General features: G+C 51.6%; 1 protein-coding gene across 3 annotated transcripts in view; it reads left to right on the top strand.

Moving 5' to 3' along the window:
* The first annotated feature begins 314 nt into the window (after positions 1-314).
* KCNJ15 (potassium inwardly rectifying channel subfamily J member 15) overlaps positions 315-24,976 on the top strand; it is a 46,357-nt gene continuing 21,695 nt past the window's right edge. For 2 of the 3 annotated variants that reach the window (XM_008274885.5, XM_089330561.1), the window contains exon 1: positions 315-793. The gene's annotated coding sequence lies outside the window, so the exon portion shown is untranslated. The remainder of the gene's footprint in view (positions 794-24,976) is intronic. The other variant, XM_008274884.5, reaches the window with a different exon arrangement.

Genomic DNA, 24,976 nt, shown 5'->3' with positions numbered 1-24,976 from the left:
CACGAGGGAGGGCTCGGAGCTAAAGCCAGGCGACCCGTGGCGTTTTCTTAGCTATTTTATTTGGAGGGAGGCTGTGTGTGTTTGTCCTGCTTTCTCCAGGAGGCAGGGACTTGTGTCACTATTCGTGTGGGGGTGGGGAGAGGGAAGAGGAAGAAAGATGGAGAGATAAAAGAGAGCTTGTTGGAAAAGATAATAGGTTTATTTATTTATACTTTACTTAGGCAAAGGGGACCTTTGGAAAGGCTCTGATAAGAATGGCCAAGGTTTTTCCGAGATTAAGCGGCGTTCTTTAAAAGGACACTGGCTTGCTTTCTCCCAGGTGTCTGGGACCCCTCAGGACTGGGTGCCCATCTGACCCCTGTGCTGCCAATTTAAGACACAACACGCTGCTGGCACCACGGACGGCTTTCTCAGATTCTCTCTCTCTCTCTTGCTCTCTCTCTCCCCCTCGCTCTGTCTCTCACGTTCTCTCCTTTCCTCCCTCCCTCTCCTCCGTCCCTCCCTCCTCCACCCAATCTCTCCCAATCTCTTTCTTTCTGTGTTCAGCTCCTTCAGGTAATTCCTCCTCAGACTTGTACCAACTTGTTTTTGACTGACAGTGCGCAGGGAGAGAGTTCTCTGTGAGTGGAGATGCCCTGAGCACCTGGCTCCCAGGCGACCTGCACAGACCGCTCATCCACTGCCTTGTCTGGCACTTGGCACTCCCTGCTCCGTGCAGGTAAGAGGCACACACTTCTGTCAACACTGGAGCCCAGCGCGCTGGAGATACTGTTGCAAAGCTTGACTTCTCAAGGTAATGAAAAAGTTGTGATTCTTTTAAAACTTGCTTAAATCATTCAAGACGTCCAAGCTTATCTGGGGGAGAATTTACAAGTGCAGTTTGCATGTGGAAAACGGGTTTTTCCTTAATGATGGGGCAAAAAAAAAAAAAAAAAAAAGAGAGGGGGCTTTAGTCTTGCTGTGAAATAATATCCAGATGTTGTCCTGTTTGCTGTGGGAGTCAGGGCTCTAGATCAGGGGAAGAATGACTTCTCTTTGCAAGGGGTTTTCTCCCACGGCGTCTGTCGGAGCGAGCTAGTTATTGATTTCCAGCGATTATATAGCGCTTTGGCTAATTCTCCAGCCGAACTTTCCCTTTGTCAGTGGAGAAATGAGTTTGGTTTGCCGTAAGACGAAACCTCACTGGAATATTTTAGTCTGTTACCTCTCTTGGGGAGGACACAGGTTATGTAAGTTTTCTGTGGTAGGTATAAGGAATGTAAACAATTCTGACTTTGGAAACATCAGAAACCTTGTTCGCGACCCGTGGGGAACGCCTTGGGTCCTCTGTGTACAATTTCATGCGGATTTAGCCTCTTCTCAGCTAATAAACGTGACGCTGGGTGAAATTTCCACATCGCTCTGGTAAAAACCAACGTCTGCTCCCTGTCGGCGCGGGCGCGGCCGCCGTTAGTGGCCTCAGGGAATTAAGAATCTGTGGACGTTTCTCGACCTAGCGATTTCTCGGAGTCGCAGGTTAGAAAGCACACAACAAATGCAGGACTTCACGGGGAAAACTAAGCCCCAGAACTCTGCCTCTCTCAGCACTAGCGCTTTGCTGTATTCTTTTCCATGCGGGCATGCCTCAATCTTCCCCCACCCCTTGACCTATGGGAAGGATTTTGGGGCAAAAAAAAAAAAATTGCAAATGATTCTGCAACTTCTTTCTTTGCAACCTCAGACTCACACAATCAACTGTTGTTCCAGATCCTTCTTCATCCTCTCCTAAACAAATATGTCATGATTAGGAATAGCCCCAGGTGACCAAGTATCTCCAGTTAAAAATTCCCTAAAACTTCAAAGAAAAGCGTCCCGCCGTAAAAGCATCCCGCATTTTTAAATGCCGGAGTTGGTGATCTGTTCTATGCGGCGACTTCCAGCAGAGCAATTCAACACTCACCTCACACACGGGCTCCCCCGGGCTGTATTTTCTAGCAGCTTTTCTCTTGCTTGGCGGTAGCTACCGTAAATGACCGAGACCCCGGCAGGAAGCGACCTACACAAGGCTGGGATGAGTTCACCCACATTGCCAGCCGTCCTATCTCAGAAATGCTACCCACACAGTGGAGCAGACATTTCTTCGCTGAATTCAATAAACGCTTAAGTAGCTTAGAGAAATAGATTTAGTGGGATTTTGTGATTCTGGTTGCTTAAGGAAAACACATTTCCGAGAAGCTCTGCCTCCCTCTCTCCGTGCCTTCCTGCCACCGACAGTTGTGGTCATTTCACACAAAGTGCCATCTCCCCAGTTTCCTCTTCTCCTACTTGCCACCGGGGCAGGCAGCTGCGTTGTGGGGTCAAGCAGAATGCGAGACCCCAGGATCCGCGTGCCAGCGACGACCTGCAGCCAACAAAAGCAGGTTTTTTGGCTCCTTCCCTCAGGGCTGAGCACGCCTAACCTCTGCTTTTGCATTGAGGATATCTTGAAAGTGCTGTACAGTGTGTGTGTGTGTGTGTGTGTGTGTGCGTGCGCATGCGTGTGTGTGTAACCATATGTCTGAGTGAGAGCAGCACATATGTGGCTGTAGGCTCTCCGTAGAGAGGCAAACTTCTCTGACTTAATCAGAACACGTGACAGACTGGAAATGTCCCTGTCACTCCTCCCTCATCTGTCGGAGACTTGGAGCAGCCCCTAACTTCCACGCATCTGTTGCTCCACAGAGCTGCACCGCCTGGGGAATGCCTCTCCGGAGTGGAATCTTAGAAGCCACAAGCCCAGAGCAGGCGCCGGTAGGGTGACGGAGCTGGGCTGAGCGTTCCCTGCACTTGCCGGTTTAGGGCATGGAGCCCTCCCCGGTCCCCGGCTCCTGTCACGGCTACTGTCTCCTCCCTTACTACGGTCCGCCCAGTTCATGGCGGGTAAATCCGGCGTCTCCTGGCGTGTTGTTTTCGTTCCTCTTGCCAGTAAAAAGGGCTCTGCTCCTAAGACAGTGGAGATGCTACTGTGAGGGTTCATGTCAGCTTGTGTTTGCCACCTGAAGACTTGGTTGGGTTGTAACGGGCAATGCAGGGGCGAAGCAGGCAGAAGTTGGTGTGGGGCTTTCTCTCTCTCCTGCCCCTCACTGTTGTCTCCCAACAGCCCCTCTGGAGTGAGGCTTTCAGTGTGCCTGGAGGTGGGGTGTAGCCGGGCAGGGCTGGGCACCAGCATAGCAAGGGGAGCCCAGAGCCCAGGGCAAGTGAACCTTGCTCAGTGCCCTTCCAGGGACCCTGGAAGCAGACAAGTCCGACCCAACACCCCTGGTCCTGCATTGCCACACAGGCTAGCTTCCTTGTGCCGGTTTTAGAGATGGGTAGAGGAGCTGTGGGGCCCTGAGAAGCTTCCAGAAGTTCCAGAAGGCGCCCAGAAGTTCCAAATCCCCCTTGTGTTACGGGTCCGCAAGCAGCCGGCTCCCCACCTACACAGGGCGGCTGCTCGTTGTCATGCTGCCGGAGCCCACACCACGGATTCGACCCCATTCCCAGGGCTTCTTGGTCAAGTACATTTGTGCTCTTCTAATGGTGCTCACTGTGCAGTAACTGGAGCAGAGCTCAGCAGCTCCATGGTCACCGCAGGCCACACTGGGGGTCACACGTGGCCCACTTCCACGAGACACGCTGTGCTCCCAGAGCGATAGTTGTACTGAACGAGACCTTCCCCACAATCAGAACATGAGTTAGGATCCCTCGACCGCGCTCACAACGTCAGAAGAGACTTAAAACAAGGACTTGCTTGCTTTAGATTTTGGGTGGTGAGCTCCAGGTGCCAGCCACCTGAGTCAGTTCCAGGAGGGGGCGACGGCGAAGTGCAGGAGCTGATCTGTGCTCCCCCAGCCCTGAGGGTGCAAAAGGGAAACTCTGGAAAGAATTAGCAATGAAATAAGCAAGGTTTTGCTTTGTTCTTCCCATGAGCTGAGGCTCAAATTCAGAGCAGTCCAGGGGGTCCCTTCACACCCTACCTCCCGCAGGGAGCAAGCGGAACCCCAGGGGGCAGCAATGCCTTCGAACGCGCCCTCATTTGGGGTAAGTGACCACAGCCCTAGGATTACAGGTCCTGGTCACGGTGAGGGTCACTGCCGGGCAGCAGAGGTACCGAGGGGGTGATGCCAGGCGGAGCACTGTTGTGGGAGTCCTGGGCTGTCCCATGGAAGCAGGTGGCCTGGCTTTGGGTTTCACGCAGATCCTGTTCCGTGTGAGCACCCTGGTGTCAGCCGTGTTCTTGCGGGTTCTGTGCTGACAAGACCTGATGATGCTTGTTGATTACAAAATTGAAGGACTTCCTTAAGGAAAGTGAGTGCAGGTGTGTGATTGTCAAATGAGCTACAAAAGCAGGAGCCCTGAAGGCCTGTCTGATAAGTGTCTTACGTAATAGTATTGTTTCTTGAATGAGCGTTGAATTAATTTATGTAAACCTTAGCTGTTGGCTGCCCTCTCAGTCACTCTGAGAACTGATAAGCAGAAATATCCAGTCATCTGGCTTCTCCCTATCTAATGAGCAGGGATCTACGGAAAATGGATCTGGCTGGTGTCTGGAATGTTTCTCATTGTGTTGACACATTGCCAAGGGAGGTAGTTCCTCACCCTGTGGCTGAGCCCCCAGGTCAGGTCCAGGCCTTCTTGTACGTGGCTCTCAGAGCAGGTGGGTGCTGGAATTAATGATGCACTTTTTCTACCAGGAAAACCCATAACACAAAAGCCCAAAGTACACTCTACTGGTGGTGAGCCTAGAAACTAGAATGACATTGGCTGCACCGGTAACACAGCCGTGTGTGTCTCTTTTAGACTTGAGGGTTTGCCCCAGCAGAAGGTCTGTGTGTCTGGCTGAGGGCCCTCCTTTTCCCGCCATTTCTATCACTCTGTTTCCCATTTCCGATAGCACTTATCAGTGTCCTTTCTCAGTCTGGGTGCTTACTAAGCCCGTGCCTACCAGCCCAGAGAGTGCTCTCCCTTCATGATGTGTACAGTAGCAAATATTTGCAGATTGATAGCTTGCTCTGTCCTGGTCCCCTTTGCTGAACGACACGAGGTCGCCCCCGAATCTTGCTGTCTTGCTGCCTAAATGATCGCATGTCTCTTCGTCCTACCTCGTCAGAGCCGGTTGGAAAAGTTTATCACTGGCTTGGGAAAGTCGTGGAATTTGGCATCATCTCCCCTCTTGCTACCAACCCCATTCCCACCTACCTGGTGGGAGGAGGGGAAGTGGATGAACCCTGGGGCGCCTGGCTCCTGTGGTCGGAGCATGCTCTAGAGGCTAAGGAATGAGAACCCCACCCTGCCTTCTGCATGTTTTCCCAGCCATAGACACAGTGTACAAACAGGTCGTGAGCTGCAGCACCTGCAGACTTACAGGCACAAGCGACAAAGGCAGCGTGGGTGTGCATTTAGCCACTACGAGAGCGGCCAACTTGACTGCACAGGCATGGATGGTCCATCCCAGTGTTGACAGTAGGACACAAGAGCGCTTCATCTTCAACCTCTGTGGAGCAAATTTCCTTTTGATCCAAGGTTCATATTACAGATTAAGCATTTCCCCCATTGCCCGCTAAACAGTGTTTACTGGAAGTGCCGTCGTAGAGACGTTGATGACATCCAAAGGATTCAGATGGGGTATCTCATGACTCGAGTCTAGCCTACAGGGACGCTGTGCTAATCTGCTCAGAATCGCCCAGGGTTCCGGCTCCTGGCCCCGGTGAAGAGAAGACCTCTCAGATGCTGCCCCTGTGCTTGTGGGGAAGGAGTGAGTCTCCCAGCCAGAGGCAGAGGAGAGGGTCCCAGAACACAGTCAAGTCTTACAGCCAAGCATCGTCTATCCTGGGAGGTTCTGCTGGGGAAGGCTCTTGTCTACCTCTAGCCCTGCAAGAAATAAAAGCTGCACTCCGAGAGGTGCTGGAACTCCGTCTCGCCCACAGTGCCTTCTTGGAACTTTCCAGTGATCAGTAACAGATGGAAACCTTCAACAAGTCCTACAGGAAGGCATCCTTTACCTTTAAATCTGAGTTCTGTATTCATTTTGGATCATAGAACGATCCGTACCTGCTTCCACCCCTAGAGTTGTGTGTGTTTCTACTTCTCTGTAATGGTATTTCTTGAATCACATGCACTGACATACAAGGGATAACTTTTCTTATAACTTCATCTACCATGAACCTAACTCTATCCCGTTCTGCAGACACACAGCCTAGACCTTTCTATTGAAGTGTTTCAAAAATACAAGGTGCACCAAACAGTCATGGGAAATGGAATTAACTGGATGAAAAGATAAGTTTAGTCTGAGGCAAAAGTACTTTGAAACCCATGCATTTTTTTCAGAATATGCATTTCTCTGTGGCCTTTTTGAAGACTCCTCATATATATATTTTTTTCATATATATGAAATATATGAAATTGATATATATGAGATATACGTGAAATTCATATATATGACATGTACATTTCATATATATATATATATATGAAAACTGCTAACTGCTATGTTTTCTCCCTCGGTGAATGTTACGAAGTGGTCGATCGGTTACTGGGATTGTGGAAGTGGCATTATGAAAGTGGGAGACATCGGTCGTGAGTGGGGAAGGAACAGGGACCCAGGTGCTGACAGTAGAACAGCTGTGCCAACACAATAAATAGGAAGCGTGTAGAACGTTTTCAAAAGAAGAAAACAAAGAAACTTGAAATAAAACAGAACGAAGATCTGGAACTGGTAGAGGCCAGCAAGAACTGGAAGTTAGATCCTGGGGAAGTAAACTGGGAGATGAGCAGAGAGGGTGGGAGATGGGCAGAGAGGGTGGGAGATGGGCAGAGAGGGTGGGAGATGGGCAGAGAGGGTGGGAGATGAGCAGAGAGGGTGGGAGATGAGTAGAGAGGGTGGGAGATGGGCAGAGAGGGTGGGAGATGGGCAGAGAGGGTGGGAGATGGGAAGAGAGGGTGGGAGATGGGCAGAGAGGGTGGGAGATGAGCAGAGAGGGTGGGAGATGAGTAGAGAGGGTGGGAGATGGGCAGAGAGGGTGGGAGATGGGCAGAGAGGGTGGGAGATGGGGAGAGAGGGTGGGAGATGGACAGAGAGGGTGGGAGATGGGAAGAGAGGGTGGGAGATGGGCAGAGAGGGTGGGAGATGGGCAGAGAGGGCAGGTGTGCTGCATTCCTGGGGCGGGAAGGGGAGATCCAGCCCCTGGGGCAGCAAAATCCAGGAGACAGGAAAATTAGCATCGCCTCAGTCTCCACCAAACACTATGCTTTAGATACATGGCAATCAAAGTCTTTGGCTCCCAATGTGTTTTAAATCTTAAATTTAAGAAAACTTGCTAAGATTTGCCCATTTAAAGATGAAATCTTACAGCACTAAAACTTGTAAGAGCCCTTTCTTCTGTGATTGCAATCAAGTGCATTGCCCTCAGATGGGGAGCAGTCGGTGTCAGTACACGGCATTCAGAGTCGGGCTGCACAGGGTATATACATTGAAACATGAATTTCACAATTATGCATATTAGCGTGTCTGGCCCAATATTCTGGGACTGTTCCCTAAACTTTGCTTCCCGTATGACTCCACCTAACTTACAGCTTCTGACCAGTCTGACTTGCCAGTCCCACAGTTGGTAGAAACACATACGTAGTGAGTTTTAATCAACCCCCTTTCAGATCATGGCTCATCAAGCTCTACCCCTTCTAGAACTCGCTTGCTGAGGGTTTGCCCTGCAGGAGGCTGGGTGTTGTTCTGTCTTTCTGGAAGGAGACGTGGGCCTTGAGCTCACAGGCACCCAAGCTGTTCTTGGCGACCCAGCAGGAGAGAAGAGGGAGGCCGCCATCTGTATGTGCGTGGGCTGAGTCCTCTGAATGGGAGAGTGGCGACAAGAGCCAGGCGAACGCTGACAGCTGGCACTGCTGAGGGCCTGCTGGGACAGTTCCAAGTACTTCTGCAACCTCACTCGGGACGGCTTCATCACTAACTCCCGCAAAGATGAGGCAACCCCGGGTGCAGAGGTTAAGTGACTTGTTTATGACCCGAGGCTTCCGCAGGGCGTGACACTGACCTTGGAAGTGGGGTCATTGGTCTTCAGAGGCCACGTCCTTCCTTGCTCTGCCCGGGGAGGTGAGACTCCAGGGCAGACAGGTTGAGAAGGATTGCGAGGCAAGCAAAGAGGAGCCATGGACGGTTTTGGATGCCAGGGTTCTGAGCTGCAAGTCAGATTCTGGTTGTGGCCGAGTGACGAGCTGGACTGGTGCTTTGATTAGTTGGATCAGGGGCCGGTGCTGTGGTGTCGCGGGTGGGGCCACCACCTGCAGTGCCAGCATCCTATATGGTCTCAGGTTCGAGTCCTGGCTGCTCCTCTTCCAATCCAGCTCTCTGCTATGGCCTGGGAAAGCAGCAGGGGAGGGCTCAAGTCCTTAGCCCATGCACCTGTGTGGAAGACTGGGAAGAAGCTCTTGGCTCCTGGCTTGGCATCAGTGCAGCCAAATGGGGAGTGAACCAGCGGATGGAAGACCTCTCTCTCTCTCTCTCTGCCTCTTCTTCTCTCTGTGTGTAATTCTGACTTTCAAATAAATAAATATAAAAAAATGATTAGCTGGAACAAAGGAATGAAGACCTGGACCATAGAGGTGGCTGTACAGGGGGGCAAGGGAGACACAGGTGTGCTAGGTACACCCAGCAGGTGGGACCGGTGGCTGGCACTGGGCTAGGTGCTGGGGTGGGGAAGGACTTTAAAGTCAGAGAAGTGGGAAAACAAGCACCTCATTGTCAGGACCCCAAAAGCAGAAGAAACTGGAAATGCAGTTCAGCAGGAGGCTGCTGGTGGGCGGCAGTGGGCGCCCTGAGGCTCTGAGTGGTGGTGGCGGGGGGAGGTGGGTCGGAGAGAACGTGCAGGATTAAAGACACTGAGAAAGAGACTAAGAGGAGCATGACTGGGAGGAGTGGAGAAGCAGAGATCCACCGAGCAGCAGGAGAAGGAGCTGTCCGCGAGGCAGAGGGAGATGACACCGCCAATGATACCATGTGTGGAGCTCCCTGGACCCCCACATCGGAGCAGGGCAGAACGGGGGTCCTGGCACGTGTGGAGCCGAGGGCCGGGGCGGTGCAGAGTCTGAAGGTAGCAGAGCAGGCAGCTCGCACTCCAGACACAATCAGGGGCAGTGAATGGTGACAGCTGGGCTGGCAAAGCCGAGGCCTCGGAGGCCGGGAGGGTGGCTGCCTCGTGGAAGTCTCGCAGTCTCTCGCTGCAGGTGCACCTAACTACTCCTGCACTCTCCCTAAAGTCAACCCAGGTCTTGCGTAAGTTCACACCATGCGAACACTGAGCTGGGGCAGGTGGTGCTGGTGTCCCCATAGTCACATAGCCTGTGACAGTCACTGGAGGCACATAGGAAGATTCCCGAAACAGAGGGAGCTGCTGGCCGAGGCGCTGGAGAGACTGCAGGCCCACTCTTGAATACGTCGCCAGTGAACAGGCAAAGATAACACAGTGTCCCAACGTGCTGATCACTGCGCTGATTAAAGCAGGACCTTTCGAGTTCATGCTTTCCTAAGATCCGTGACCTTCGGAACACGAGAGGATCTGACAAAGGCAGTGATGATGGTGGAGAATGAGACGCCCCGCGGTGCTCGGCCGGACCGCTCCTAGCTGCTGGCTTTGAACCTCTCGCAGTTTCGAGTCTCATTTGTACTCTCAGTGTCGTTTTTGTGCAAAGCTCTATCTTATGCATTTGAACAATATGTAGAAAAATCCAGAGGCCGGCGCCGCGGCTCACTAGGCTAATCCTCCACCTAGCGGCGCCGGCACACCGGGTTCTAGTGCCAGTCGGGGTGCCGGATTCTGTTCCGGTTCCCCCTCTTCCAGGCCAGCTCTCTGCTGTGGCCCAGGAGTGCAGTGGAGGATGGCCCAAGTGCTTGGGCCCTGCACCCCATGGGAGACCAGGAGAAGCACCTGGCTCCTGGCTTCAGATCAGCGCGGTGCGCCGGCTGCAGTGTGCCAGCCGTGGTGGCCATTGGAGGGTGAACCAATGGCAAAAGGAAGACCTTTCTCTCTGTCTCTCTCTCTCTCACTATCCACTCTGCCTGTAAAAAAGAAAAAAAGAAAGAAAGAAAAAAGAAAAATCCAGAAAATTTAGCCTAAATCTTCTTCGCCAAAGGCAATTTCATAGTATGCATTTTGGAAACTTCTAGATGGGGGTGTACTTGCATGGTGCCCCCTAAAAATGCGCATGTGTTACATGTTCATGAAAGTTTTTAAACCGCACTTTTTGAAAGTAATACAAATGAAAGGCATTGAAATAAACACATTTTAAAAAGGAAGTGATTTAATCATCCTAAGCCTCTGTAAAGTATGACGAGACCTGTTAGCAGAACTCGTTCACGGATTCCAGGAGGTCCCCGCTGATAGAGCGGAGGTGAACATGTTTTGTAAACGGCGAAGTGCCATAAAATGTATTATCATTCGCAAAATCGTCATTAAAGAAAGAGTACGCGGAACCCTGCAGAAACAACGGAACAAGGAGGGAAGAGAGCAGCTAGTCCAGGAAGTCCGCCGGCAAGGGAAGGGGTCACTGATAAGAGGCAGCCTGGCCTCCGGACAGCGGCTTTGCAGTGGAAAAGTCCAGGGATGCCATCCCCCGGCCACAGCGCCCCGGGAGCTCCCTGACGCCCCGAGCCTCCTTTCTCAGCACGTTGGGTCCATGGGAAGCCACAAGAGAGGTCGGTCCTTCTCCCTGCGCTCCAGGCACCCACTTCCCCTGGGACCACCTCGCCACCCCTCTCCCCAGCAGGCTGCCCACACGACGATTCCTCAGGCAGCTGGGGGAACAGAGGTTCCACGGGGAGGTAAACACCCTGGACTGGAGTCCCCCATGACGGGGCGACCCTCTCCGAGTTACCCAACTTCGTTCTCATGTGTCAGACCCAGAGAACCGCCTCCCACGGCGATGACAGGCGAGCTCAGCACGTGATTCTTCCGCAAGTGTCGGGGAAACCACTTCTGACTTCTGTGTCATGACTCGAGAGGGAACACACATTTTCAAAATGACCAAAAACGATTCCTACTTTCTCCCTAAGGATAGTCCCTCTTTAATATGGTTTGGCTTTTAAAAACAAATAAGCAAACAAAAAAGCCACTTTATAAAGAAACCCCAAAATCTAGATCAAAGTTATGATCTTAAAAAAAATCTTCAGGCCGGCACCGTGGCTCACTAGGCTAATCCTCCGCCTGCAGCGCCGGCACACCAGGTTCTAGTCCCAGTCGGGGCACCGGATTCTGTCCCAGTTGCCCCTCTTCCAGTCCAGCTCTCTGCTGTGGCCCGGGAGTGCAGTGGAGGATGGCCCAAGTGCTTGGGCCCTGCACCCCATGGGAGACCAGGAGAAGCACCTGGCTCCTGGCTTCGGATCAGTGCAGTGCACCGGCCGTAGAGGCCATTTGGGGGGTGAACCAATGGAAGGAAGACCTTTCTCTCTGTCTCTCTCTCTCTCTCTCTCTCACTGTCCACTCTGCCTGTCAAAAAAAAAAAAAATCTTCAAGCAGCTTTTTTTTTTTTTCAACTTCTAAAAGGGATTCGACCTGCTGGTCTCTCCAGTGCTGACGAACAAGGGTTGAGTCGTGAGAGAAGGGAGTTTGTTTCTATAAACGACCAAAGCAGATTAAAGCAGAGATTTTCCTTATGATTATTCCTTTTTCTTGAGATTCTTCTTTTCTGCTAAGAACACCAAGAAGTGTTGGAAAGGTAACTTTTTCCTGACCATTTTAAGGAGAAATGAGTGACACACAGAGAAAGAATATGAGCTTGGCGTACGAGTGAGCCCTGCTCTGGAATTCGGGTGGGTCTAGGAAAAAGCAGAGACTTCAGTGGAAAACATATGCGGGGGTGTGGGCAACCCTGTAAACTATAAATTTCCTGCATACTGCTTGAGCTGGTGTGCAGAGAAACCACAGGACTCTGCAACCCCAGACCCCAGGTGTCCCGGGAGTCCTGACTGTAATTATCAGCAGTCCTATAGCTGGATCGCTTGAGTCTGCTCCTTGTGGAACACCTGCCATTGTCCCCCAGTGCTATCTGTGGGATGACCTGCTCCCAGCAAGTCTCCCCACTGCCTGACCTCCAGTCTAGCCACACCCCCTCCCTCCTCTCCCCTCCAAGACCCCCTGCATTCACCCCCACCTCACTGCCTTTGTCTGCTCCCTTTCCTGCAAGGCCATTCTTCCTGCTTCCTATTAGATATTAATTATCCGTCTTCTGCTTTCTATCCTCATAGAGCCGGACCACGTTTGCTCTTCCTGAATTTTGTCTTCTTCAGGCTGAACAAAACCTGGGTAATGCCCGTGCCATGCAGGACCAATCAGGCACAGCGTCCCACTTGAGCATGGTTGGCCTAGGTCTCTCCAGCTCCCCCAACCTGGTGACTGTCCCCTTGAGGCCTGAATGCACCTTGCACTTGACCCAGCTCGAACCAAGCTAGCTTTTGCAGGGAGAAGAAATCACTTGTCCAGAGTCATGGCCCAGTCAGTTACCTTCGGGAGGCCTCTCACTCCACAGTCAGGAAGACCCCGCGTGTAGGCGTTGGCGTGAGCTTGCGGGTTTTATGTCACTGCCCCCAGCACAAGGTGATAACCACCCGATCTGGGGTTTGAACCCACCTGTCTGGTGCCTGTCCTATGCTCTTCGTACTATAGCACATTTCTTCCCGATCACCGAAACGCCAACCCAAAAGTGAACGTGGGGTCACGTTAAATGAATCTGCAAGGCCGGCGCCACGGCTCACTAGGCTAATCCTCCACCTGCGGTGCCGGCATACTGGGTTCTAGTCCCAGTCAGGGCGCCGGATTCTGTCCCGGTTGCCCCTCTTCCAGGCCAGCTCTCTGCTGTGGCCAGGGAGTGCAGTGGAGGATGGCCCAAGTGCTTGGGCCTTGCACCCCATGGGAGACCAGGAGAAGCACCTGGCTCCTGCCATCGGATCAGCGCGGTATGCTGGCCGCAGCACGCCGGCCGCGGCGGCCATTGGAGGGTGAACCAACGGCAAAGGAAGACCTTTCTCTCTGTCTCTCTCTCTCACTGTCCACTCTGCCTGTCAAAAAATAAATAAATAAAATGAATCTGCAATCATCCCATTTGTTAGCACCAAGGGAACATGACAAAGGCTGCACACCTGAGCCAAGGCCTACGTTTATGCTAAGACCAGGGCAAAACTTTAGTCCTCACTCTTTGCCTCCTAGGAGAAGACTACAACAGCCTAAAGGCATATCCGTATGTCAGGGAGTATGTGGCTATCACCAGGGTCCAACATAATTCCATGCATCACGAGGAGATGGATGTGCAGCAAATGTGTTTACAGTCTGATTTCTCCAACAGCCAAGGGCGTATCTGAGCGGCAGCATGGCCCAGCTGCTCCCCCAGTGGAGGCAACTCTGCGTGGGCACCAGCAAGCGCCAGAGTAGCCACGTCCCAGCTGATGTCTTTAAAGAAAGCTGCGCTTGTAGAATTGCTGGGCTTGTTGAAATCGGAACCAGGTCCGTCTGTGTCTCTGCACTTTAACCAAATCCACCTCGCAGACAAAGTTTCCGGGATTTCCGAGAAGGTGTTCCCATGAGAGATGAAGGAACAGGGAGGCCCAGAGCGACCTGTGGCCTGCCCGAGGCTTTGCAGCTCTTGAAGAACTCATACTCCTGCTGTCCGCAGGCCTCCTCCCACTCCAGACGGTGCTAGAGAGGCAGAGAGGAACCCAGGCTCAGGTGGAAGTGAGAGCGTGAAACCGGCTTCTAATTTGGAAACAGAGAAGAGAGAGAAGGAAAGACATCACAGAAAATCCCATCAACATTTGGAAGTTTTGAAAAGGCCCATAAATACGGACAGTTAGCATGTGCCAGTTAAAACAATGGAGCGACTTTAAAAATGAGGACAAGGGCACGTGATTGCCTCTGTCCTGGACCGGTGTCGGGCGCCCCTAGCCCTTCCCCGAGTGCTGTCCCTGCCGAGCTGGCCCCATGAGGACTTCCCTGCCCCGGGAGCAAAGCAGTGGCTTCCTCTCCGGAAGCTGTGACCCGGAGCCGCTCTGCACGCTCCGAGGCCTCCTCCAGCTCTGGCTGCCCGGGAGGAGAGTCATCATTGTCCCACAGCTTCTGTCCACTTCCTGCGTGGACGGTCACCTGGGAGCAGCTGGTGCAAGGAAGAAAACGGCTGGAGACACGCACGTGGGACTCGAAGGCCCGCGACGTCCAGCCCGTGGCAGGGCCGGATGCTGGCGTGTCCCTGTGTGCTGAGAATAATTACCCAGCACGAGGGGCTGCTTTACAAACAAATGGAAAAAAACCTACAACCAGCAGCCTCAGCCTGCCCCAGGACAGGAAGCGTGGGGCCCTCGACAGATTTAATAGCTACGCAAGTGAGAGGCCCCGCCACGCCACTTCTCCAAGGTTCCAGAGCCCCTTAGAGAGAATTCACACGAGAGCGTGAGTACCTGCTGTCCCCAGACCTCTGATGAGTAAGAAGGTACCGCCCGCTCCCCAGGCCTCTGTGGGAGTTAGTTCTGCTTGGTAGGTTGTGTTGGCAAACAGCTGTAACAGAATCCAGAGCTCTATCAGATAGAAATACCTTGTGATGCCAGGAGACGGTTCTGCACCGGTGAAGACTGAGGTCTCGTGCTGTAAAGCCCTAGTGGCTCCAGGGCTCTGCCCGCGCAGGTGGGCGAGGCGTGCTCTGAGTGGGGCCAGAGGCCCCTTCCTCCGGGGGAGGGCACGGTCCCGCCTCCTGGCCCAGCGGCCCAGGAGCAGGTGGCCTGCAGGAGCAGAGCACACGGGTTTCCTCCTGCAGAGCCCGGCTCTCCCACCACGTTCTCCTCTGATCTCTGGGATCCCAGCTGAGCTTGAGCCCCCGCACTTGAACTCCAGATAAGGCCCCCAGGTGCTTCTAGCTGACCAGCCAGTCTGGGCCAAAGGGACGGGGAGGGAACACCTGGACCACCATGGGATTTCTGGAAGGTTCCACCTGAGCAAGACTTCTTACCCACACATGTGATATCTTCACTAGCCCCCCGTCTGTATTTCAACTGGTCTGTATGAGGCCACTTCCACGAGTTTGTGGAAACAGAATTAAAAGATAAGTTTGTATTGGTGTTAGAGTTTTGAAATTGTGTATATCTAGAGTTTTCAAGAAGTTCATGGAAAATGCATACTATGAAAACTATGCACAAAAACATCTCTTAGTTTATTTTCCATGAACTTTGAGGAGTGCCCTCCTGGAGTGCTCTGGGAGCTGAGTCATATTTGGGGAGATTTATTTTCTATTTCATGCTACTACCTTCCTGTCTATTTGAAAAAGTTCCTTTTCTCTAGATGTTCACAAAGCAATTTTCCAAGCTTGCAAATGTTAGGACCTGTGCATCTCGAAGTATTTTCTGGTTGGGCTGTTTGAATACCTTACCAGCGATCTATCGTCACCCTAGTGTATCATCCATGGCAACTGAGATGTCTCCCACCAGGGCTTAGGTTGTGTATTTTCACAGTGAATTCATGTGAAAACGAGAATGGTCTATGGAACTAAGAGCTTTGTGTGCGCAGACCTGACACCGAAAGTTAGGTGTACACACAGAGTTGCAGTAGCGTGGACGTCAACAGTGAAACGTTCGGTGTTAATGTGAGAGAAGTGCCTTCACTTTCAGGATTTCACATGCGCTCTAACAGTTACCATTGACGATGCTGGAAAAGAACTTTGAGGTCATTTCATCCAAACCTCTCATTTTACAGATGAGAAAAACAGCACTAATTGATAGCTAGTGATATTAAATTATAGCTCTTCTAAAACTAGATAGCAGAGTCGGGAGGCTTCTTAATGTGCTCAATTGCCATATGGATTCCATGCACTGATGAGTTTGCTGTGACCTTGATCGTTTGCATTCTGTGGCTTTCCATGTTGATGTTTCTAATGTGGCATCTGTAATCCACAGCCCCAGCAACTTTTTACCACGGAGGCCTTGCTAATCCCCAGCGCGGGCAGCCCACCTCTCCCATACTCAGCCAGGGCTCCAAGCATCAACAAAGCCATGTGTGGGTAACCAGACGCCAGTCCACGCCTGGCATGCCTGGGACCCTCACAAGGCTCCTGCTTCTGGCTGGACCCTTTCTCTGCCTGGTGCTGCCTCTCCTGCATGTCCCTTAGGAGCTAGCTCAGGTTGGCTCCACATTCTTCCACCTGTACCTGTTACCCAAAAGACTGGACCATCATTTCTTTAAGTAAGATCGCACTTCTTCAATTGCCATCCTCTTTCCCTCAAACACTTTCTATGACTGTATTATCTTTCTCCCCCTTCCCCCAATCTAGAACAAAAGCCTCTGAGAGCAAGCACCTTGTTGGTGCAAATGTCCCCATGTCTGATCAGAAACAGAAGGTGATGAATAGTACAAATGCTGTGCATACATCTTTTCCCCCTCCCTCCACTCCGGGGGAAGCAGGTGTCTCCGACCCTTCTGAGCGGTGCTTCCCAGACAGCATCAGTGCCTCCTTCCCTCTCAACTCTTTTTAAAATATATTTCTTTACTTATTTTTATTTATTTGAAAGGCAGACACACACGCCCACACACAGAGAAAGGGGGGGGGGGTAGAGAGAGATCAGGACAGAGAGAGAGAGAGACCTTCCATCCACTGGTTCACTTCCCAAAAGGCACCTGGAACTCAATCTGAGTCTCACACATGCATGGCAGAGACCCAGGTACTGCAGCCCACCCCTGGTGTGTGCATTAGCAGAAAGCTGCAGTCTCAAGTGGACCTGAGACCCGAGCCCGGGGGCTTCGCTGTGGGACGCAGCATCACCAGTAGCGTATTCACTGTTGTGCCAGTGCCTGCCACGCCTCAAGTCTCTGACGCCTGGATCGTGTCCCTTTTCTTGAAATATCACCTTCTTGGTTGTTCACACTGGAAAATGTACATAGTGCCCAACTGCCCAGCTGTTCTTCTCTGGTTCCTGGGTTGGAAAAATCTTCTGCCCTCTCCCTCATCACAGTCACTAAGACTGCCCTCCTCTGCTTTCTTATTTCGGTATTTTTCTTCCTTGCAGAGCTCACTGACTCACGTATGGTCACCTTTTGCTTCTAAGCACAGTGACTCCAAAGTCTCCAGCTCTAGTTTGTTTGTTTGTTTGTTTGTTTTTAATATTTATTTATTTGAAAGGCAGAGTTATGGAGAGGCAGAGGCAGAGAGAGAGAGGTCTTCCATCACCTGGTTTACTCCCCAGATGGCCACAACGGCCAGAGCTGAGCTGATATGAAGCCAGGAGCTTCCTCCAGGTCTCCCACATGAGGGGCCCAAGGACTTGCACCATCTTCTACTGCTTTCCCAGGCCACAGCAGAGAGCTGGATGGGAAGTGGAGCAGCTGGGACTCAAACTGGCACCCATATGAGATGCCAACACTGCAGGCGGTGGCTTTACCCACTATGCCACAGTGCCAGCCCCATCCAGCTCCAGTTCTGAATTCTTGGGCACCTCCAAGCAAAAGTGCGCGGAGCCAGCTTCACCACCGTGCCTCCCTCAGTGCCCACTGCATTTCTCCTGAGAATTCCTCTCTAATAGGCAGAAGAACGAGAGCCCCTTCATCTCCGGTTCACCCATCACCATTTCAGAGTTAACAGGGGTGAAAACTGTACCTGATGGTGAACTCACATGGTGACCAACCCAAGTTCACGTACAGCCTCACTTAGACAAACCCAACAGTGCCCTAAATGATTTCCCTACCATGGTCCCCCTCTCAATCCATCTGTGCTCCTGCCGTCTTTCTGGCTGTCAAAGGAGTTTTCAGCTTGAACTCAATCTCCTTATAAACTTCTTTGCCAGCGTAACTGCCGGTCTGGTTTCACATGAACTTCCTTGAGAGCCCTAAGTATTCCCAACCATGGATACACATTAGAGTCAAATGGGAGCTTCTTGAAACTTAGCCAGACTCAGACTCTTACTCATCTGCCCCTCCACCAGGAGGTTCTGCTTTGATCGCTCTGCATCAGAGCCAAGGCATTAGTGTGTCTTAAATCTCTCCCAAGGGCTGCTCATGTGCGGTCACAGTTGAGAACCACTGGTGATTGATGAACCCAATGACTCAATCAATTGAGCATACCACAACATACTTTACCTCCACGTACTTTTGCCTGGGCAATTCCCCCTTTGTCAGCAATCCCTTTTCCCTATTTCTGAATTCTACAAAAAAAAAAAAAGCTTCTTTGAGTCTTCCAGTTGAAACAAATCAGTGCTCCTTGTCCTGGAAATCCATAGCCCTTCTGTCTACATCACGTGCACTCATGTGAGCCAGGCAGACGCTGTGTTGGGAACGGATGATACAGAGCGGGGTGAGGCAAGGCCCCTGGCTATAAGCGGCTGATTGCCTTATGGGATGTGACTCGTGGCCCAGGGATATCAAGTTCTATGAGAGGAGTACGGAAGGGTCCGTGGGATACTGATGAGCCATCAAGAATTCTGTGCTACTTGGTAACAAGTTTATTTAGATGCAAAAATTTTTGGAAATCTATGCATAGCTTTTTTTAGTACACATTTTACATGAAATTGTTGAAGACCCCTCATATTTCAAAGACCTCGATAGTGTTTTTGTTTTAAAGATTTATTTTATTTATTTGAAAGAGTTACAGAGAGAGGTAGAGCCAGAGAGAGAAAGGTCTTCCATCCTCTGGTTCACTCCCCAGATGGTCACATCGGCTGGAGCTGTGCCGATCTGAAGCCAGGAACCAGGAGCTTCTTCCAGGTCTGCCACATGGGTACAGGGGACCAAGGACTTGGGCCATCTTCTGCTGCTTTCCAAGGCCATAGCAGAGAGCTGGATTGGAAGTGGAGCTGCTGGGACCCGAACTGGTGCCCATACAGGATGCCGGTGCTGCAGGCCAGTGCTTTAACCTGCTGTGCCACAGTGCCAGCCCCCTCCATGGTGTTTCATAAGGCTAACACAGATACCAAGTGAATGTAGATCAAGAGGACCCTGCCATGACTTCATGTAAATTTTGTGCATGCTTGCCAGGGCAAGTGAATTAAGTGAATGAGGAAGTGACGTGCATGGACATAATTGCACTTCTTCAGGGGAAATCTGCAATCATTCAGGTCCCGCAGGTGTGGTTAACAGACCCTAAGAAGGAGCCCACTCCCGGAGAGAAAGGCTGTGTCTGGCTCCCATCCACTCTTTGGGGATATTAGTGAGTCAGCCTAGGAGCCACCCACCAAGAGTTCTTAAGGGTTAGTTCAGCTTCTAAAGGATCTGAGTCATAGAAGATAAAAGGAAGTGCTTCCTAACAAGGCAGATTTCGACATTACGGAAATTTACTTCCCACAGAAATAGAACCATGTGCCCGTATACACCACTGTGAAAGAGCAGTTTTCACGTGGCACGCGCAAGACTCCACGTGTAATGATAACGCATAGAAAGCACTCACAGGTTTCAGACCAGGTCTTTGACATGTCTTCATTCTTTAATGTGCTGGTTGATTATTCATCCATTTATGGATACATTTATTGACTCATAGATTCAGGAGCCATTAAAACATTTTGGAGCACCACCCTGGGCCAGGGACTGTAAGACCTCAGACCTCAGGTAAGCAGTGGAAGCGTGGAGGGCCAGTTAGGGTTGGCACAGGGATAGAACGGAGTCAGGTGCTGGGATTCGCCCACCAACGTGGACAGATGCTCCTACTGGAAAGGTTCTAGTTGCTCAGTAGATGGCGTGACTCTGAAAAGAGAAGCAAGCAGAGAGTGCAGAGTGGGGGCTGGCACTACAGTGATTTTGAAGACTCCATGGGGAGCTGCACCAAGGGGGCTGTGGGCGGGCAGGAGCACAGGAGATGAAGACAGGGACTTTTCAGGGGAGAAGCCTGAAGACCACGTGTCTGTGGGTCACAAAGGAAGGAAGAGCTGGATGTGGTGGCCTCTGGCTTAGGCCACTCGTGGAAGTCAAGATTCAGGAACGGAGGCAGGTTTAGGGTGAGAGTTGGCGATATCATCTCTGCTGACTCAGCACGAGTTGCTGCCAGGGAGTGCTGACTCGGCAGGTGCAGTGCCATCGGTGTCTGCTGACTCGGCAGGTGCAGTGCCATCGGTGTCTGCCATCAACAGGCAGAATGATCTTTCTCTTCTTCGCTCATCACTACAACCACTGTGTAGGATCACTCTCTCTGAGACCCAGAACTCCTTTTCCAGAGCTGGAACTCCCCACACGCCTCTTGCTTCCATCCATTCATGTGCACATTGAACAAGTATGAAGGCCCACTGCAGCATGGACACTGGCACGTCCGCGATCAGATAGTGTAGCTTACATTCCATGAGAGGCATGCGGGTGTGATGGGCCAAGAGCTGGCTTTAGAGTCAGACCAGGAAAAACATTTTGTCAACATGGCTGACTTGCTAGGTGACAGTTAGGTGACTTTAGGCAAACTTCTTAACGTATAGGAGGTGTCATTTCTATAATTTTCCCAGAGCTATTTTGAAATTTGGATTAAAGGTATATGAGCTGCAGATACAGTGCTGGTCACATGTACGTTCTCACAGATAGCAGTTGTTAGCTTGCTAATTGTTATAGTCAGATGTTTGTAAGTACTCAGATAATCCCACTATGCTAAGATAGATATTCTGGGAGACAGAGCACAGGGAAGCTGGACCTATGGGGACAGGCAGGGAACGCACCTGTCTACCATGAGGTCTGTCTCAAGAGAGAAGATATGAGGAAGCAGGTGTACAAAGCAGGAAGGCTTCCAGCAGATGTCTCACCCTGTCGGAAGACAACACTCAAGCAGGAGAGGACCAGTGCACTTGGACAGTCATGAGTCATTCAGCATGGCTTAGGCAGGTGGCAGGCTGGGGAGTGGCTGGAGCCCAGGGCGAGGTAGAGCGAGCTCCTGAAGGGTCTTCCGTGCCGTATTCACAAGTCAGAAGCGAAGCGTTGGCTTGTAGATACTAGGGGCCACCGAGCTGGGCAAGGGAGTGTACTGGGGACAGCACCAAGGCTGCTCTCTGGAGAACGCTGTAGAGGAAGAATGACTTAAGACAGGAACCTCAACCGTGAGCCTGCTGGAGTCACAAATGGAAAAAGGTTTAAGGCTGTAACAAAGCAGGGGCGGTGGGAAGGGAGGCGGGGACAGCATTAGGGCATATAAGATAAATTAGGGGTCCGTGGAGGTGGATAGCGAAGTAAGGCTGGATTTAATTTGGGGTGTCACTGGGCAATCAATTAGAGAAACAATAGACAGCTGACTGCTGGTCTTGCAGTGATAAGAGTGACCTTGGATGGATACACAAAGTTCGGGCTTCTCGGATGATAAAGATGGCTCCAGGTGCCATGGTAAGGGATGAAGCACTGTGTGTTTAGTGAGGGGAAGGTGATTGTGGAGTGTGGGGCCTTGGGGAAGATGCTATTTGAAGGATTGTCAAGAGGGGAGGAACCTAGAAATGGAAAAGGGGAAGGAGTCTACAAATAGAACAGAAAAGTAGGGGATTGAGAGAAGACAGTAGCATCAACCTTGATGCTTGAAGTACCAAGTCAGATGAAGAATGAAGTGTGTCCACTAACTGGGCTAGCAGGGGTTCCAACCAAGGCGAGTGGCAGACAGTACTTCCTGTAGCATCATACCTCATCACCCAGCCAGGAGGAAGCTCCTCTCCACACCCACTAATCCTGCTTCCCAAGGCTTGGCTTTATGCTTTTATCCATAGACAGAAACCTGATTTTTTTCCAATATCCACTTCCCCCAAACAAGCATTTTGGCCTTGTAATCCCATGAGTATAATTACCGATCTCTGAGCCAATGTTGTGGCACAGTGGGCTATGTCTCTCTCTATGATGCCAGCATCCCATATGAGCACTGGTTTCAGTCTTGGTTGCTCCACTTCTGATCCAGCTCCCTGCTAATATACCTGGTAAAGCAGAGGAAGGTGGCCCAAGCGCTTGGGCCCCTGCCACTCATGTGGGAGACCTGGTTGGAGTTCCAGTCTCCTGGCCTGGAGTCTCCAGTCAGGCTGGCCTGACCCAGCCTCAGTCTTTGTGGTCCTTTCGGGGAGTGAATCAGTGATTGGAAGATCACTCTCTCTTTCTCTGTCTCTCTCTCTCTCTCTTGCCCTCTCTTTCTGTAATTCTAAATAATGTTTTAAAAAATGATCAATCATCATGAGCAAACAGGGGAGGTCATGCAGAACAAATATGACACCTTGGAATTGCCAAGATATTTCAACCAGGGTTTCTAGTTCCACCCACTGCAAGGTGGGCCATGTGGCTGAAGATATGGTTGAAGGTAGAGCCAAGGGAGAGAAGTAGGCAGTGGCAAACCAGATTTAATTCAGGGGCCAACTCACTGCCCACAGCCAGCTGAATGGTCTTCCCGCCTCCTTGTTGTCTTTACCAGTCTTGGATACACCCTCTTCAGTGTGAAGCTCATAGGAGCACTGAGTCCCGGGGGCTTGTCTTACGTTTCTGTGGACCACAGGTCTAGTTTTAGAGGAAGTACCTGTCCAACTCACCCACCTGTCGCTTTGCACTGACACCAGTTACGCAGGAGACAAGATGTCGATATTTGAAAACGTATTTGCAATCATTCTTGCCTAGTACAAGCTGATTCAAAAACTCAGCTAGAGAAAATATAACAGGTCAAATTAACCCAAAGTCATCCTCTGAAAGTGTAATAGGACATGAGAACACCAACTGCTGGGTAGCGCTCATGAATTGAGGGATTCATTTTATTCAGTTGCGTGTGTGTGCATCTGTGTGTGTGCATGTGTGTGTGTGTGTGTGATGTTTCTCCATTTCCTTCAGAAGAGAGTATTTATAACTCGTTAGATCCCAACCACCTGGTTTCCCAGGGTCAAGGTGTCTGGAGGGAGGTGCTATAGTCAGGATGGAAGAGACTCCTAACAGCACTCTTCTGGTTAATGTGGCCCCACGGGATCCTTGCTGACCAGGAGTGGTCAAGTCCTTCGTTTCCAGCTCTGCTCCCTGGAAAGGACGTTTCTGGATAAACGCCAAACGGTGGGACACGCTCTCTGACTACAGGGGCGTTCTGCACCACTGTACAGTGATTACAAGCAGCGCTGTCTTTCCAGTGAAGCAAGTAGCAACCTGGGACTTGCGGCCAGCAGTCACAACATCTGTCCAGCAAGCTCTCGGAGGCCCTGCCACAACAGAGCTACGTGAGAGAGGTACGCCGACGTCGGCTCCCTCGGCATCCACACGCGGAAGGGATGTCCTTCTCTCTTCTGTGGCTAGAGTGATGCCAGCTATGACCATCCGGGGGAGACATGAGAGAAGACTCACTCCGCTCGTTTCCTGTGCTCCGCGTCCTGCGGCTGCCAGAGGCCGTTACCACGCGTGGTGGGAGCGCTGGGCCTCCAGCCTCAGTGTCCCTGGGCGCTGGTTAGCAATGCAAGCTCAGACCTCACCCCAGGTTCAGAATTCGCTTTTCAGTGATCCCCAGGGAATCTGTACGCACACGAAAGTTTAGTAAGCGTGGATCTAAAGGAACGGCCTGGAAAATTATCACCTCCTCAAGAATCCCTTGGAACAACGTGTGCATTATATGATTTTTTGTCCTATACTGATGCATTATGGACATGTATATTCATTTGTTTATTTGATAGAGTGACAGAAAAAGGGGGGAGAGAGAGAGATCTCTGCACTGATTCATCCCCTAATGGCCTACAGCAGCCAGGGCTGGGCCAGGCTGAAGCCAGGAGCCAGGGACTTAGTCCATAAGTGCAGCAGGAGGTTACGCCCACGGACCATCCTGGATTGCCTCCCAGGTGTGTTAGCAGGGAGGTGGATCAGAAGCAGAGTGGTCGGGACTTGAACCAGCCTCTCTGATCTGGATCTGGGTGAGGGAAGCCCAAGCAGTGGCTTCGTCTGCTGCACCGCAGGGCCTGCCCCTATTATGTACACTTACAGGTATGCACTTGAACAATGAGGAGGACCAAGTAGAAGCTATTCTAGAGTAAGTCTATAATTTTGTCCCTGGGTCCACTTGGAGTACATCCATATTGGAGACACCTGGTGTAGGAAGCAACCAGAGTGCTGAGGGGAGGTTAGGAGCCTCTGGGTACAGTGGGCAGTGTGCATAAGGCCTCACGGGAAGGCAAACGCATGCAGAAAGTCATTGTGGGGCTGAACTGCGCATGCTGTGGCCATGTTTATGATTTTAATCAACTTGAGAAATGTACAATGCATTTTCTCTTTGAGGTAAGATGTCGTAGGCTCGTCTATATTCTCCAAGTTGAAAGAGGAAATCCAAATCCTTTAGATTGATCATGGAAACCTGGGGCGGCCTCCCAAGCCCCGGCGTGCCCAGCTGTGGACTGGCCGACGCACTGCATACAGGATCCCCAGCTAAGGTACAGAGGTCACTAACTAGCGGTCCTGCACCCTGGGCACAGCCTCCAGGCACCCTGCCCCTCCCTCCCTACACGTGCGGGCTTTGTGTGCACCACTAGGGATGAAGGACGAGCAGACATTCACCCCTTCAGAGTCATTCTAGGGAAAGACAGGCTCCAGAACAGCATTGCAGCAGTGCCGTGTGCGTTGTTCTGGGTGTGGGCAACAGCAGAAGGCAGAAGAGAAGAGAGAGGCAAATGAATCCTCAGAAGCTGGAGGTGACGTGACTGGGGGAGGTGATATGATTGCGGGAGGTGATGTGAGCTGGGGAGGTGATGTGACTGGGGGAGGTGATGTGACTGGGGGAGGTGATGTGAGCTCTAGGAGGTGATGTGACTGGGGGAGGTGACGGCTTGGGGAGGTGATGTGAGCTCTAGGAGGTGATGTGACTGGGGGAGGTGACGTGAGCTGGGGAGGTGTGACTGGGGAGGTGATGTGACTGGGGGAGGTGATGTGACTGGGGGAGGTGACGTGAGCTGGGGAGGTGTGACTAGGGAGGTGACATGAGCTGGGGGAGGTGATGTGACTGGGGGAGGTGACGTGACTGGGGGAGGTGATGTGAGCTCTAGGAGGTGATGTGACTGGGGGAGGTGATGGCTTGG

This window comes from Oryctolagus cuniculus, chromosome 4 (genome assembly GCF_051225735.1).
Source record: "Oryctolagus cuniculus isolate XC-2025 breed Fujian yellow rabbit chromosome 4, ASM5122573v1, whole genome shotgun sequence".
Taxonomy (NCBI): domain Eukaryota; kingdom Metazoa; phylum Chordata; class Mammalia; order Lagomorpha; family Leporidae; genus Oryctolagus; species Oryctolagus cuniculus.
This window is presented reverse-complemented; position numbering and strand designations above follow the sequence as displayed.